General features: G+C 43.4%; 1 pseudogene; it reads left to right on the plus strand.

Moving 5' to 3' along the window:
- The first annotated feature begins 1,476 nt into the window (after positions 1 to 1,476).
- On the plus strand, positions 1,477 to 2,831 carry LOC136466369 (probable monogalactosyldiacylglycerol synthase 3, chloroplastic; annotated as a pseudogene).
- Positions 2,832 to 9,848: the final 7,017 nt, after the last annotated feature.

Below are 9,848 nucleotides of genomic sequence, written 5' to 3' on the forward strand. Positions count from 1 at the left end.
TGGATGACGAGGAAACTAGTGTTCATGCATGTATGTATATCTCTCGCTCACAACTAAAAAGATTAAAGATGAGACACCGTTTTGGTGCGACAAAAACTTCGCCTTACCTTCCTGCCCACCCCCATGTGATTGTCCCTCTGCCTCACGGTGCGATCCCGCGATCGCCCACGTCCGCACTTCCTCCCACGCGCGACAACCCAGGTTCGAAGCCTGCTAGCGCCGAAAAAACAAAAACAAAAACAAAAAAAAAACAGAAATATTCTCTTCTCCTTCGCGACACCAGAGGACACGCGACTTCCCTCACGTGGCTAGGGTTTCTGTCCGCCGCCCCGCGGCCAGTCGCGGCCCGCCGGCGCTTCCCTTCGGCCGACCGCCGCAGAAGCCAGGCCGGTCAGCGGTCGCCCGGCTGGCTGCCCACCTAGACCCGGCCCGCAGGTCGGCCACCGCACGTACGCGCCCCTCGATTCTCCCTCCCTGATTCCGCTTTGCTCTCGCTGCTAGACCGGGGTGCCTGATCTGTTTTATTCTGCTGCTGTGCAATGGACCGATGGTGGCTGGTGCTGAGGATGCAGTGCAATGGGTGCTGCCGTGCTAGAGGACGAGGATCGGAGGTTGCGTACATGACGCGACTGAGGACCACAATGGTAACTAGATTTCTATTCTTATAGTTACTTGGGCATGTGATAGGGCCTGCATTCATTATCCATACTAGAGGCATCAAAATGTAACTCACAATAACAATAGGATAGGACAATGTGCGCTACAAATTTACTATCAATAAATATAGTGTCTCTCATTTGGATATGGCCTTAGGAGTGTGTGCAGTTTGGTACTCTGCATAATTCAGACAAAAGTAGTCATAGAAGACTGAATTTTGTGAACGTTGTCGAACATCTATCCACTAACTAACCAAAGAGCGCACACTGTACACGCCTCTCGATTCTGCTGCTGTGCATCGTAAACTGATGCCATTAAATTAATTTTGAGGGTAGCTACATTGTTTTCACCATATTGTATAGGTTCTATGACACTATTCTTGGCAAGTGCCAGAGCAGGTATATTTTTATTTTATTTTTTTGTTAAAGTTATCATGTAGTTCCCCCACTGCCATGGCCTGAATTGAGCTTTCGTTTCCTTTCTCGCTATGGCAAAAAGGCGATTTCTTTATTGTGGGTTGAACCGTTAGCATCAAGCTAAACTATGGACCAATTTGAGTGCTGGTCCTGCATAAACAAATTTGAGTTTCAAATTAATTGTCCTTTTTGTTAACTACAACTTCATACCAGGTTGCCTGCCTGCCTCAACCTGGCCCATAGGCCGGCTACCTAGGCTGGTGCCCGGCGGCGGCACGGGTGAGAGTGGAGGAGTCCATCGGGCGGTGGCAGCGGCGAGGGCGGGAATTGAGGAGTCCATTGGGCGGCGGCGGCAGCGAGGCGGGTCCAGGAGTTCGAGCGGGATCTGGTGTCTCTGGCACTGATGGGGGGCGTCGTGGACACCGTGGTGGCGCCAATCGAGCGCGTCAAGCTGCTGCTGCATGCAGGACGGCAACGCCGCTCTGCTAGGCAGGGCACACAGGTTGTGGGTCAACATTTATCCTTGTGCAACATTTATCTTAACATATGTCCTTTCAGAATTACCAATATTCCCTTTTATATAATTATTTCATTGTATTTTATATACCAAGACCATGATCTACGTCTTATCTACTGCATGATCTGTTGCTTATATCTTTTTTTCTGAATGCCTTATTTATGGACGAAGGAAGGTGGAGGCTAGACTGAAGAAGTACAAGACAAACATCATAATTAGTGTCCACCCCGTCATGCGACTCATTCCTCTGTGGGTTCTCAAATGCCAAGGCCTACAGAACAGAGTAGTCTTTGTGACTATGATCACAGACCTCAACACTTGCCACCCTACATGGTATATTCAGTTAATGATAAGGAAAACATATAGTAAAGCAATTTTTTCACTTGATCTGACAATTAGAAGAAAAAAACACAGGTTCCATGCTGATGTGAACAGATGTTATTGCCCCTTAGAAGAAGTTGCCAAGCAGGCCGCACTGGATGATCTACAACCTTCTCAAATCCGCGTGTTCGGTCTTCCATGGCCATCATTCTGTCTTGTAGTTCTTGTTAAGGTATTTAGTTCCCCCTAAGTTTTTATATTTCTATTCCTGCTAATTTTAGTGTGAACCATACATGGTCTTTCAAAAGGCTGAGATATTCATTTTATAAGGTTTTGTCCTGTTGTGTTCAATGAATATGTTGTATACCCCAAAAGCATTACTGTTCAAGTTTCAAGAAAACAGAAAAATATGCCTGCATTGATTTGTCTGAATACTATTCTACTTGAATGGGATCCTGAGCTTGAATTGGATCCACTTATATGAGGATGATTTGAGGGAACTTGAATTGGATCCTGAGCTTCCTGCAGTGTTACTCATGGGAGGTTGAGGGCATGGGTCTTGTCTAGAAGACTGCCAGAGCCCTAGGAAAATAATTGTTTGACAAAGAGTTTGGAAAACCAATTGGACAGCTTATTGTTGTTTGTGGCCGGAACGAAACACTAAGCTCCTCACTGCAGACACTTGAATAAAAAATACCAGTAAAGGTTTTATGCACAACTTGTTGTTTTAATTATTTTCTAAAGGATTCAAACCGATTCATCTGTAGAGTAGGATATTCTAAAAATAATTGCGTTGTATTGTTCAGTGCTTATAGGCTCTCACCTGTCAGTTCCTTTAGTTTTTGAGTAATTCGGGTTTGATTTTCTCGTAGGCATTTGCGAAAGAAGAGGGGAAAAGTGATACCATTAAGGAAGCTTAATCTGGGAGCGAATACAAAGCACCTTGAGAAATGAACAATTGTGTGATCTTGGGGAGGCAAAGGTACGCTAATTAGTTTTATTACATATAAGAAATTGCATTTCAATCTGCATGAGCTGATGAAATGGAACAATTATTTTGGCCCTTTTTTGCTGCTCTGTCAATAGCCACATATTTTATCGAAATCCAGGAGCACTGCTCAATCATATAAGAGTTTTTTTCATCAAAACAATTTTGATGGCATTTACTTCACCGAATGCAACCTTATTTTTGTTCCCTAATTAATTCTGAGCAAACTCAGATATATGTAAATGTTATATCTCTTCTATCTGTTTTGTTTACAACAACAAAGTCTTTAAGTCCCAAACAAGTTGGGATAGGCTAGAGTTGAAACCCAGTAGAAGCAATTGAGGTTCAGGCCCTGTGTGTTTTGACCTGTGGAATCACCTTGGCTGATGATGCTTGTGCTCCCTGCTCCCAACCATGGGTAGCCTGGCTTATGAATCCCCAAGTTATTTTAGGCCTTTTATCATGAGCACTTTTGCCCTAATAAGTGGGGATGGTCTTATAGATGGCACTGAAAAACTAAGACGAAAAACATGGATACAGAGTATGAATAGCACTAACCATGCTTAGACAGCTGATACAATAATCCTTTATCAAGGTTAGGTTGCATGTCTTCCTTAAACTTCGGCTACTTTGCTTTTCTCTTTTCTTGTTATCTTGGAGTATTTGCGTGGGGTCGATTGTCAGTGGTGCTTAATTCTGTGATATTGAGGACTAGAAATGTTTGGTACTACCACGTATCTGACGGGTTGGGTTGACTACACTTTTTTTGTGCAATGAGACAAGCAGGAGCGGCATTTGAAGATTGATTTTAAGAGTGATGCCAACGAATGCTTGAAAGTTGTGTACAAGGACCAAAAGCCACCATAACACCATGCTGGAAGAAATTTTGAAATAGTTCTAGAGTTGGACATGGTTAATTTAAATAATTTTGTAAACATTTAGTTATCAATTGAAAGTTTCCCATTACCTTGGTACCAGATAACTAAACTTTAGATGCTTTATTGCACTCTTAGTTTAGAGAATGGCAGTGCCATTTCTTCTCGTTGTGATGGGCACATTGATTTGCTCGTTGTCATATGAGAAAAAAACCTGTGACCATGATGCTTTAGCAAAAGAACAACTAAAGCTGAATGGACATAGTGTCGACCTGTGCATCACCTCAACTGGCCATCGCTCTCTGAGGTCGACGGTCTCTGCACTGCTTAGTGTCCCGTGTAGCATGTAGTCTGACTCCTTTATGGAAGACAATCAATGTCAGCAAGAGTGAAATGACAGTGACGATGGTGGAATGATAGTCTCATCATGTTCAAAGATTTATTTTTAGTAATAGTATGACACATGTTTAAATTAAAATTTCTATGATTTTATATTGCTCTCGGCGACTATTAATTTAATGAACTTTACTTTTTGGATTAAATGTTGCTTTAACATCAGTATTTAATTTTATAATATTATTATCTTATCGTGCGATCCATATCTTTTTTTAACAAAAATTTAGTTATCCCATAGCAACGCACGAGCACGCTACCTAGTATATAATATATTATACGAAACAAAAGAACCACTTTGATACTTAGTGCTGAATAAAATAAATGTTATACCTGTAGCCACGTAAGTCACTTAATGACAAAACAGAAAAGAAGAATTATTGAAAGCACTAGACCCTGTCCGTTTCGTTGAAATTTGGCAGCTACTGATGCTGACGCTGATTTGTTGTGAGAGAAAAACATTATTCCTTGATTGAAGTAGTGCTGAAAAATAGGACCATAATATATTTTGTATATCGGAGGTTTCCGAACTAACTGTAACTAACATGGTGCCCATAGAAATCACTATTTTTTTTATAGTGTTAGCCGACGGTAAAAAAAAAAGACACCTATATTTCCGGATCGGGTGCCGAGCCGACGGTAGAAACATCTTTGTACTGTCGTCTGGTGCAAAATGAGCTAGTTGTACAAATGTACACCTTTTTGTAATGTTGGTTCCTCTAGTAAACTTATGGTATAGATTGTATTTGTTAAAAAAAAAAAACAGAAATGCTACAGTGCAGCGTCAGATAGTCCAGATGCCGCGCTTTCCTGGGCCTAGGCCTGTGCACTACGAGATCAATAGGCTTTTCCCCCTTTGCCTTCATTCTTTCACCGTTTCTCAAAATAATAATAAAAAAAGACGGCGATATTCCCAACTAGCACGGTCGTCACGGTGTTCCCTACCACTCGCCCACAGGTCGCCTTGTCCAGAGGCATGTTTCAAGTTTTTCAGAGACATGTTGCAAGCGTTTGTTCAAAATATTTCATCTGTTTCTGACGTATGTTGCATATGTTTCATAATATGTTGCAAGAGTATGTTCGAAATATTTCAGTTGTTTCAGTCTTATGTTGCAATAAGTGTTTTCATGCTGTAAGTTGCAAGTGTTTTATCTTGTTGTTGCATATGTTCCACACACATGTTGCAAGTGTATGTTTCAAATGTTTCATCCGCTTCAGACGTATATTGCATTTAAGTGTTTCATGTTGTAAGTGTTTCATGTTGTAAGTGTTTCATGTTTTAGAGGTATGTTTAGAGAGTCATTGGGGCACGGCTCGGGCGCCATGGGAAGGGGCGCGGCGAGCCTAGGGCCGACAGATGGGGCGCGCGACGCGCCTGGGGTCCTATGGACGGGGCGTGCTCATCCTCATCCCGGCTCACAGTCCTGCCCGAGCGGAGAGAAAGGAGGGATCAGGGGGGAGGAGCGGCGGGCGCAGGGCAGGGCGAGGCGGACGAGGGCGGGTTACGCGTGCGGGGCGGGATATGAGGCAGACGGGGAAGGACTGCAGCGATACGGTGGGAGTGCGACGCGTTTCTGATGGGCCGTTCTACTAGGACGTTCGGTATCGTCCGACGAAATCCTGTCCATCAGACATCCGGGCACCAGCAATTCCCAAAACCAAATTATTGCAAAAATAGTCTATACATGTTTACTTATTGTAATTATCCACTTGTTGACCAAAATCAAGTTATTGCAGTAGTTTATACAAGTTTAATTATTTCATTTACCAGCAAAATTAACCAGTAAAATTATCAGTTCTTGGAACTAAATGAATTAAACAGAGGCATATCGCATAATTCAATATTTACAGGATGATTTATCCTGTCATCAGAAGAAAAAATAGTACTAGCATATACTACAAGCTAAAGCAAGAGCTAGCATGTTTCTTTGTTTTCTAATGTTTATCATCTGCACACTGGGTGTACTACACGTTAACGTCATACCCTGGTTGATAATTTGTCTCACTAGGATGTCCAGAAAAATAAGGGCCTGTTTAGATTCTAAAAAATTTTGCGTAGTACTCGTCACATCGAATCTTGCGGCACATGCATGGAGTACTAAATGTAGACGAAAAAAAACTAATTGTACAGTTGGGTGAGAAATCGTGAGACGAAACTTTTGAACCTAATTAGTCCATAATTAGACACTAATTACCAAATACAAACGAAAGTGCTACAGTAGCCGAAATCCAAAAAATTTTGAATCTAAACGGGGCCTAACTTTTACAGACACCTTCTATAGCAAGGGCAGTTTTACTTAGAAAGACATCTCTAACTAAACTAGGAAGCACTGTAGCTTACGAACCACACATGAAATTCCATTTTCACAGACAGGTTGTCTCTAGAAATATTCCTTTTTAGGGGTGGTTGTTTATCCCAAGTGCCCCTAGAAATCCTTTTTTAGGTGTGATTTAAAAAATGCCCGTGAAATTTCTCATTTCCACGATCGATGTCATAGTATCGGTTTCAAAATTCATCCCTAAAAAATGATTTTATCTGTCTTTTTTTTTATGATAGTGTCTCTGTCATCCCTAACACAGACCGACAAAAAAAATATGCAGGTAGAGCATTACTGGCATTATGGACACTAAATTTTAGAAAGAGGGTTTTGTTCCATATCTATCATTATGAAAGTAAAAAAAAAGTGATGACCCCGACAAGGAGCCAAAAGTTTACAATGACTCATGCTCCATTTCTGGTCTCTATCGAATTTATCTAAGCTTCTTTTGCTTGCGGAAAGTCCACGGCAGATGCACTCGTGTCGCGTCGTCGACACGAAGCTCCTGTAATAAAGAAAATGAGTGGTCAAATTAATCAGATCTCCTTTTGTCAGTGTATGCATCATAGCTAAGGATAACAACGTTATTTTGTTAATGTACTCCTGTATTAGGAATTGATTATGCTTATGTGGAACCCGTCCACTGTATTAGTTTATGGAAGGTGCTCACGGAAGTACACTGTAGGGCGCTTTAGTGTTTATAGGATAGTGTATTGGTGTGCGAGCGTATGTTTCAGACATCCATAATAAGTAGTATGTTCGTGAGGTAAGTGGCGTTATTGACACACTTCTCTTGGTTTGCCTTTTACATCAGCACCTTGCATGGAAAAAATATTTTTCCATATTCTTCGGTTGAGCATATGTAATTAGTTTTCTAGTAAAAGCAAACAAATGTCATTTTTACATCGACATGGTTCCCACAATGCAACTTTGACAATATAAAGCAGAAAATGATAATATTTGAAAGAACTTTGTGAAGATGTAACAGCCTCAATACTTCTAAAACGTGTCATGGAGCATACATCTGCATTATCTTTGTATTCATGAAAAAGTTGAGTAGCTTCGAATGCTTTGGAATTTAATTTCAATTTAAATCTTGCATTGTGTCAACTTTGAAAACTTGGATGTATACTGAATACCTCTTTTCTAATATCTCGTGAACTGTATGGTGAATCTGTGTATTGCTTGCAACCTCTGTATTTTGTGCTTATGGAGTATACTTTTGGTGTGTCTCAAGGATGACCGAAATTAACGCTCTTAAGCTAGGACTGTCGGTTCAAGGGCCTGTTTGGTATGGCTCTAATTCAATAGTGGACCATCTTTTTTCGACTTCAACCACGAGCAACTTAAGTGGTGGAACTAAAGTTGTATTGTTGAACCGTTTGCTAAAACAACTACCTCATACTAGATAGAAAAGGTAAAATGTCCATAATGTCATTGTCTCTTATCTTTTTCTTTTTTCTCTTTGCTTCCTTTATTTTTCCCTCTCCTATCTCTCTCTCCCTTATCCGTTCTCCCTGACGCCTCGCTTAGAACAAACCATGCTCAGCGACTCAGCCTCGCCTCCTCACCGGACCTCATGCACGAGCGATTGTGATCGGCCCCTCGCGCCTAGGCGACTCCGGCGCATGCACCTCCGCCCCACCAACGCTCCTCCTCGCGGGCGCGTCGCCTCCGACCCTCCCCACACGAGCACTCCACCTTCTCCCCTCCCTCTGTGCTCCCTCTGCACCGTCGTCGCCTGCTTCGACCAATTGTTGGCTCCACAGGAGCTTGTGGAACGACACGAAGCTACATTTTTTTGCTTGGACTCTGTCTCAACCCTTCTCTCTGTGGGGTTTTATGTGGATTCACCAACGAAGCGTCCGGAGAGGAAGGCGGGGGAGGGGGGCGTTTGGTTCAGCAGCAGGCGGAGCTGCTGGTGGAGCGGCTTGCAGAGCTGTACCAAACAACCCTTAAATGGGTTAATTTATTAGTTGGTTCCTCACTGAAAGTTTTACTGTTTATTTTCCAGTTTCCTACTGAATGTATATGATAATGGCATACATAAAAAGGAGAAGTTAGTAGTGATGATGTAGTATGGTTTCACACAACCCCTAAACCTACTTGCTTTGATCAGAGGGAAACAACACTATTGAAGCCTGTTTGGGACTTGGGAAGCAACACAATTTAAGATTTTCACAATAAACACAAAAGATTTTTTTTTTTTTTTTTTGCCAATCTTGACTTGGCAGGAAAATGGATGTGGCTGCATGGATCTCGATCATTCAGGCCTACCCTGCTTGCCCACGTTTCTAGGGCTGTACTGTGTGTTGGTGAAGGGATCATCATTATTACGTTAGGCTAACTCTATCCAACTTTTCAATCAAGATTCCATCTGCTCTGGATCCAGTGACAAACTTTAGGAGCCCAAGGCAGGAAGGTCAAGTGTGTTAGGCATGTTTGGATCATTGGTTTGGTAAGGACTTGGGACAGTGAGCAGCAGTAGCGAGTAGTACACGCTATGGAATTCCTGTCCAGGTCGCGGTCGGTTTGTTTTGTTTTGTCCACCTTGCACTGCCGAACTTTTCGGCCGTCGGTCGTGCGTGCATGCGCCACAGAATTTGGAACTGAGAAAAAAAACCATGGACCTTCGAAGCCTACGGGTCGCCGTAGGTAAATGGGATACGGAGCTAAAAACGCTCCCACGGCCTATTAACACCTAGGAGTTCGAAGGCTGATCCACCAGTGGGTTCACGGCCGCTCCAAGGCACCCTAGAGTAAGGGGAGGTTAAGGACGGGCCCGCTAGCGGCCAATACTCGAGGCGCGCAAAGCGCTACGGGCGTCCTGGCCCTCGTTTCGAGTCTTGGATGATGCAAGGTCCATGGTTTTCCTCCGAAAGAAAGACATCGAGCCCTTGGACCGGTCGAACAGATCCGAGAACTACCGGTCACAAGAATCTGAAGTTAGTCACCAGCTGATCTCGAACCGGCCCCCGCGAAGGGGATGCCGGGGCTCCACTCGAACAAGCCTGTTAACAACTCACCAAGTACCGTGCTCCGTCTAGTGAGGAAAGCACGGCACGGCTCAGCCCCTCTGTTCTAGCGAATGGACCCATGAGGGACGACGATCACAAGACGAACCGACCCCCCGACCAGACCCCTGCTACGCGCGGGGGCTCGGCATCGCAAAGAGACCGAACACGCGGTCGTAGGCAAACGATGAGTCACCTCTGGTTGCGGAAACCGTGGACGGATTGCAAAGCGACAGTAACGAACAGTACTCCCGTGCGCCCTCAAACGACAGATCGCAAAAAGCCTTTGCAGGAGTGTTTCACTCCTCCAAAGGCTCGAAGTATTTGAGCCAAAGGATTAATGAGCGTC

The sequence above is a fragment of the Miscanthus floridulus genome, chromosome 1 (genome assembly GCF_019320115.1).
Source record: "Miscanthus floridulus cultivar M001 chromosome 1, ASM1932011v1, whole genome shotgun sequence".
In the NCBI taxonomy this organism is placed as follows: Eukaryota; Viridiplantae; Streptophyta; class Magnoliopsida; order Poales; family Poaceae; genus Miscanthus; species Miscanthus floridulus.